We start from the raw sequence: 7,419 nt of genomic DNA, 5'->3' as shown, positions 1-7,419 counted from the left end.
AGAATGAGCGGAAGTCGGAGAGAGATAGAGAAGACCTGACAGGGGACAACAGGGCCGGAGGAGCGAACCCAGGAAGGGCAGGGGGAGGTGCCCGAGGCAAACGGACCGACCGGGGCATGCAGGGAGCAGAGGGTAAGTTAGTGGAGGAAGGCTCGACACGCGACGGAGGGGTATACGGAATCGCAGGAGGTGGTTTGGGCTCGTTGACCGCCAACAGGTGCTGGCGTCTGCGTCGGTATACAGTCCCCTCAAAATCCACCAGGTAGGACCGTGGCGCGCTGTCGAACCCGACAACGGTGGCAAGTCGGGAATAACCGGTGGGCGTCTGCAAACGGACGACCTGTCCAGGCATCAGTGGGGATAGGGGGCGGCAGGATTTGACGTGCGAGCGGCGCTGGATTTCGTGCTTCTGGGCAATTCGTAGCTGGACATCAGCAGGCTGCAGGACTTTGGGCATGAGGGCTGCTGGGCGATCGGCATCGGAGGGCGAATAACTCGGGACATGAGTCGTTGGGCAGGGGATCTGGAAATATTACGAAGGTTCAGGAGACCCTGATAGAAATCCCCGTTGGAGAGACGGGATTGTTCAAGCAAGTGCTTTGCGCTGCGGACCGCCCGTTCAGCCAGTCCATTGCTCTGAGGGTACTCCGGGATGCTGGTGAAATGATTGAAGTTCCACTTTGTAGCAAAAGCTTGAAATTCGGCGCTAGTGAACTGGCGGCCGTTGTCTGTCTGCAGCCGAACAGGGGAACCAAACGTGGCAAAGTGACGGCGTAGCTTACTGATCACCATCTCGGAGGTGATGGCAGGGAGAAGGTCCACCTCGAACCTATTTGAGTAAGAGTCTACCAGCACAAGGTACTGCTTCCCACGCCAGTCGAAAATATCGGCAGCCTGTGAAGACCAGGGCATGTCAGGGGCAGGCTGTTGTAGAAGCGGCTGTCTCTGCTGATGCGGGGCAAGAGAGTTACAGTCCGGACAGGAATCCACTCTGGCCTTGATGTACTTTGCCATGCCCGGCCAGTAATATTGTTCCTGGGCATGCGAGATAGTGGCATCTGCCCCGGGATGTCCCATGTGGGCGGCGTCGAAGTACAAACCATGCAGCGAGGCAGGGACGACCACTTTATGTCCCTTGATAATAATGCCGTCCCGGAGGACCAACTCATCGCGGACCAAATAATAGGGGTGGACGCTAGCAGGCAATGAAGTCCGTTTGGTGGGCCACCCGCGCTTGATGACAGCAGCAAGCTGCTGCAGGTCGGGGTCGTTTGCGGTATGTGCAACCAAGCACTGTAGTTGCTTACAAGGGACGAAGTTAACATTCAGTACCTGTAAGTCCGACTGCTCGAAGGGGTGCTGGTCGCAGGAGGTCCGGGGGGCCCGGGACAGCGCGTCAGCCACATGCATCTCGGTGCCCCTTTTATACACGATTTTAAAGTCAAACCTCTGTAGCTGCAGCATCATCCGCTGTAGCCTGGCAGGAGCGCAGTGTATAGGCTTGTTAAGTATCGTCACCAGTGGCTGGTGATCCGTCTCAACGGTGAACCTGGTGCCAAATAGGAAGTCCTTAAACTTCGAACACGCGAAAACCACCGCCAGCAGCTCCTTCTCTATCTGAGCATAGCGCTGCTCTGTGTCCGTCATGGTCCTAGAGGCATAGGAGATGGGCAGCAGCGAGTCATCAGCGTGGGGTTGCAGGCAGGCAGCACCCAGTCCAAAGCGAGAAGCGTCGCAAGTCACCACGACCGGACGCAGTAGATCAAAGAACTTCAGAGTAGGTGTGCTGATCAGCTTCGTCTTTAGCAGGTCAAACGCCTGCTGGTGGTGTGGAAACCATGCCCAAGCAATGTCCTTTTTTGTGAGTTGTCTCAGCGGTGCGCTCAACTTGCTGAGGTCAGGGATAAACATGCCCAGGTAGTTGACCATACCCAGGAAACGCTGCAGACTGATAACATCTGTCGGGGCAGGCAGCTCTGAGATGGCGCTGGTCTTTTGCGGGTCAGGCTTCAACCCTTGGGCCGTGAAAATGTGGCCAACATATGTGACCTCAGGCACCCGGGACTTGCATTTTGACTGGTTCAGCTTTAAATTGATCTGCCGTGCACGGTCTAGAATCCGTCGGAGGTGGCGGTCATGTTCGGCCACATCCCTTCCATAGACCAGGATGTCGTCCACAATAATCGCACAGGGCAGACCTGCAAACAATTGTTCCATAGAACGCTGGAATACCTCGCTGGCGGAGTTGATGCCGAACGGCATCCGCAAAAATTTAAACCTGCCGAAGGGCGTACCGAATGTGGTCAAGTCCGAGGAGCGTTTGTCCAGGGGTATTTGCCAAAATGAACTTCTGGCATCGAGGACGGAAAACACCGTGGCTTGTCCGACCTGGGCGGCAACATCTTCAACAGTCCTCATAGGGTAGTGGGGCCGCTTAATCGCCAGATTCAAGTCCTTAGGGTTGATGCATACCCATATTTCGTTCTTCCCTTTCTTCATCGTGGCGACCATGGTGGAGACCCATTCGGTGGGATCGCTGACAGCCTCCAGCACTCCCATGTTAACCATATCCTTCAGCATAGCCTCCACCTTACCCTTCATGGCAAACGACACTCTGTGAGGTGGGCGGATCACCGGCACCACGGAGGGGCCTGTCGCGATTTTATACACAAGCCGCAGCTTTCCCAACTTGTCGTCGAACAGGTCCGGGTACTTGGATGGTGGATCCATCACTGCTTGCACCTCGTGGACCGTATGGTCGAAGGACACCAGACCAAGATCCTGGCAGGCCTGGTTGCTCAGTAGAGTTACACAGTCGCAGTCCAGAATAAAGAACGACAGGTCGCGGGATGATTTCTGTAGCACACAATGGAAGGTCGCCCTCCCCACAGGTGTTAGCTCCTCTCCCCCGTAGGCACGCAAAACAGCGATCTGCAGTCAACAGCTCATTATTTCTTATCTTGTAAAACAGTGATGTTGACATTACGTTCACTTTTGCTCCAGTATCCAGCTTTGCAGAGAAGGACTTATTGTTCACGGTAATGAGCACAGATGGATCGGGGAGGCGGGAGCGGCTGTGGAGGAGAGTGTAAACACTTGCATCTCCCATGGAATAGCTGAGCTCAGACTCGGGGGCAGTGTCGACAGAGGACTGAGAATCCATCTCACTATCAACTTGCTGTTGTTTAGGAATTGTCTGGGAGCTGAGGGCACATTCCCACGGGACCTGCAGGCAGCTGCAAAGTGGTTCATTTTCTCACAGAAATTGCAAGATTTACCAAGAGCTGGGCACTTTGACTGCGTGGGGTGAACATAATTACAGTTGGGACACTTCTGAGAGCGCGGGACCCGAGATGTACGAACGGGCCGCACTGGAGGGCGAAAGTTGTCCTGCATACGGCGTTGTCCTGCAACGCCAGTCAGATTTATGGCTCGGCTGTCAGATCCCCTCTGCCCATGCGGAGGGTTAACCACTTCGGCGATGCGGCACGCATGCATTGCTTGAGTCAGGGTTAGGTCAGGCCGTTGCAGCAAATCGGCACGTAGTTTCTGGTCGAGCATGCCAGTGACGAGAATGTCCCTGGTGAGCTGGTCGCGCATGGTCTCAAAACGGCACCGCTGAGCAAGGTGGCGCAGGTCAGCGATGAAACACTCGACAGGTTCATCCGCCTGCTGCTTCCGTGAGAAAAACCTAGCCCGCTCCAATATGCGGTTGGTGGGCAGGTCGCAAATCTCTGCAAACTTGCGCAAAAGATATACCGGGTCATCGGCAGATTCAGCTGGCTCGACGAGCTGGTCGTTGTCATCCAGGACCGCTGGATCGTAGACGAAAGCCTGAGCTCTCTTCATGGCGTCGTGACCGGCCAGGTTGAGCAGGAGTGAGGCTTTGACCGCGGATGGGTCATTCCAGTGCACAATGTTAACGAAGTGAGTGTAATCCATCACAAAAGTAGACCATCGTTCCGCAATGTCAGCGTCAAAGACAAGGGGAGATGGCTTTCGGCATGAGGATGCCATATCAAAGGAAGCCCAACACTCAGGGCACAAATAAAAGAAAACCTGTAAATGGGAGACGCGAGTTTAACTTTCTGACACCATGTAAAGGTGAGATAGCTGACACACTGTAACCTTTACTAGGAGTTTATTATAGCACATGGCACACACGTCCCAGCACTGACTGCATCCAGCCTTCAGGCGTACCGGGACCTAGTGGGAGGAACAAAGGGAGGATACTACAGTTATACTAATATGATGGGGCGTGGTTAGTGGTGATGAGGTAGCTACATTATAGGTTTCGTGCATAAACCATCTAAAGAGGTGTACAAGATCATGAGAGGAATCGATCGGGTAGACGCACAGAGCCTCTTGCCCAGAGTAGGAGAATCGAGGAACAGAGGACACGGCTTCAAGGTGAAGGGGAAAAGATTTAATAGGAATCTGAGGGGTGACTTTTCCACACAGGTGGCTGTATGGAACGAGCTGCCGGAGGAGGTAGTTGAGGCTGGGACTATCCCAACGTTTAAGAAACAGTTGGACAGGTACATGGATAGGACAGGTTTGGAGGGATATGGGCCAAATGCGGGCAGGTGGGACTAGTGTAGATGGGGCATGTGTGCCGAACAACTTTGTTTTCCCTTAGTCCCACCTGCCTGCACTCATACCATAACCCTCCATTCCCTTCTCATCCATATGCCTATCGAATTTATTTTTAAATGATTCCAACGAACCTGCCTCCACCACTTCCACTGGAAGCTCATTCCACACCGCTACCACTCTCTGAGTAAAGGAGTTCCCCCTCATGTTACCCCTAAACGTATGTCCATTAACTCTGAGGTCATGTCCTCTTGTTTGAATCTTCCCTATTAACATAGAAACATAGAAATTAGTTGCAGGAGTAGGCCATTCGGCCCTTCGAGCCTGCACCGCCATTCAATATGATCATGGCTGATCATCCAACTCAGTATCCCGTACCTGCCTTCTCTCCATACCCTCTGATCCCCTTAGCCACAAGGGCCACATATTCTCAAAGGAAAGAGCTTGTCCACATCAACCCTGTCTAACCCTCTCATCATTTTAAAGACCTCTTGTAACGGCTATAGCTTGGACCCAACAGCAGCACAGAATCAGGCAGGTATAGTTGGTAATGAACTTTATTACGATACTGTAACACAGAGTAGTAACACAGGAATGGGTACACCGTACTCACACAGAGGCTCAGGATTGAGCGAGGGTTCCGAAGAGGGGCAGGAAGGATCGAATCCGTGTAGGCAGTCGGGAAATCGCTGGAGAGTCTTGCATGAATGCTGAGAACGAACTGGCACTGTGTGTCTTCTTCTACTTCTTCTTCTATGTGGTGTTTTTTGGCGGTTGGCAAACAACTTTTTTGGTGCATTACCGCCACCAACTGGCATGGAGTGTGGATCAAACAACACCATTACATATACTAATAACCTATATCCTTCCGAACAAATTGGTTACCCTAAGAAAATGCAACAGGATTTGATAGGACTTATATGAACTTCCTTGCAAAATATCTACCAAATCAAATTGTATTCTTTCTTTTCTGAACTGCTCACTCATCCGTTCTCTCTCCTCCTCATACCTCTCACAATGTACAATGACATGCTCTATTGTCTCTTCTTGCCCACAGTATTCACATCTACCTGTATTATGCTTGCCTATTATAAAAAGTGTACTGTTCAGACCAGTGTGTCCAAATCTAATTCTTGAGATTACTGTCTCCTCTTTTCAGTTTTTTCCTGCACATCTCATTTCTCCCACTTTCCTCTGGACTCTGTAGAACCACCGTCCTTTCCGCTCTTCATCCCATTGCTTTTGCCATCTTTCCTTCAGTCTTTGCTTAATAATGTCTTTGATTTCAGTTTTACCTATGTTAATACTTAAATCAATTTTACTTCTTTTTGCTACCTCTTTTGCTACCTTATCTGCCATTTCGTTTCCTCTAATGCCAATGTGTGCTGGTACCCATAAAAATATGACTGTAAGTCCCATCATTTGAATTCTGAATAGTGTTTGTTGTATTTCAATCAAAATGTCTGGTCTACTGTCTGAATGGCTGTGCTGTAAACTCTTTATTGCTAAACCTGAATCTGAGCAAATAACTGTCCTTAAAGGCCTAGTATCCTCGACCCACTGTACCGCTAACAATATTGCAATCATTTCACATGTGTATACTGAGACCTCATTATTGATCCTCTTCCCTACTTTGATGTGAAATTCTGGTACAATAAATGCTACTCCTACTTTATCTACTGAATCTTTTGATGCATCTGTATAAATTTGGACAAAACTGTAGTATCTGTCAATGTATTCCTGTATGATGACTGAATTATACCTATGTTGTTTATCCTTGTTTTCCTGTTCTAATGTTGTAAAGTCTACTGTTGCATCTGGAAGTATCCAAGGTGGAATTGAAGGTAATGGAACTGTTGGAACCACATTTAATTGTGCTATGCCGATTTGTACTGCTCTCTGGGTCACTGTCCATCCAAAACTTTTTGTTTCCCTTCTCTCCCTGGCACTGTGTGAACAGTGAGGAGAGTCTATATACCGGGTTAATTGGTGATCAGAGGCAACTGAGTGCAACAGGTGAGGAGAGTTGGGCTGATACAATACAATTCAATACAATTCAATTTATTGTCATTTGGACCCCTTGAGGTCCAAACGAAATGCCGTTTCTGCAGCCATACATTACAAACAAATAGACCCAAGACACAACATAATTTACATAAACATCCATCACATCGCTGTGATGGAAGGCCAAAAAAATTTTTCTCTCCACTGCACTCCCCCCCCCCCCCCCCGATGTCAAAGTCAAAGTTAAAGCCCCCGGCGGGCGATGGCGAATTGTCCCGTGGCCATTAAAGCCACGCCGGGTGATGCAGGGTCGCACAGCGGGTCTTGGTGTTAGAGCCCCCGGCGTGCGCTCGCAAACTCCCGCGGCCATTCCAAGCCGCGCGGGGCGGTGATGTAGGCCCCGCTCCAGGAGCTTTTCAACCCCGCAACTCGGGCGGGAGAAGTCGCCGTTGCGGGAGCCCTGAGAAGCGGTCTCCCTCCAGGGACCCGCGGGCTCCCGGTGTCGCCGTCCGCCAAACCCGCAGTTGCAGCCACTGAATCTCCAGAGGTCGGGCCGCAGCAGCGTCCACCACAGCTCCACCCGCTCTGGACTCGGCCAGCTCCGCGACGGTGAGGTGAGTAGTCGGCACCAGAGCCCCCGGTCTTCCTGTTGGAGGCCGCTCCTCGTTGCAGCCCCAACGACAACGGAGACCCGACAAAGAAAAGGTCGGGTCTCCCGTGCAGGGAGTGATTTAAAAGTTACCACCCCCCCCCCCCCCCACCCACACCACCCCCACAAAAATAACAAAAACTACATAAAAACATAGACATAAAATAATAAAA

Source organism: Amblyraja radiata, unplaced genomic scaffold, assembly GCF_010909765.2.
Source record: "Amblyraja radiata isolate CabotCenter1 unplaced genomic scaffold, sAmbRad1.1.pri scaffold_87_ctg1, whole genome shotgun sequence".
In the NCBI taxonomy this organism is placed as follows: Eukaryota; Metazoa; Chordata; class Chondrichthyes; order Rajiformes; family Rajidae; genus Amblyraja; species Amblyraja radiata.
This window is presented reverse-complemented; position numbering follows the sequence as displayed.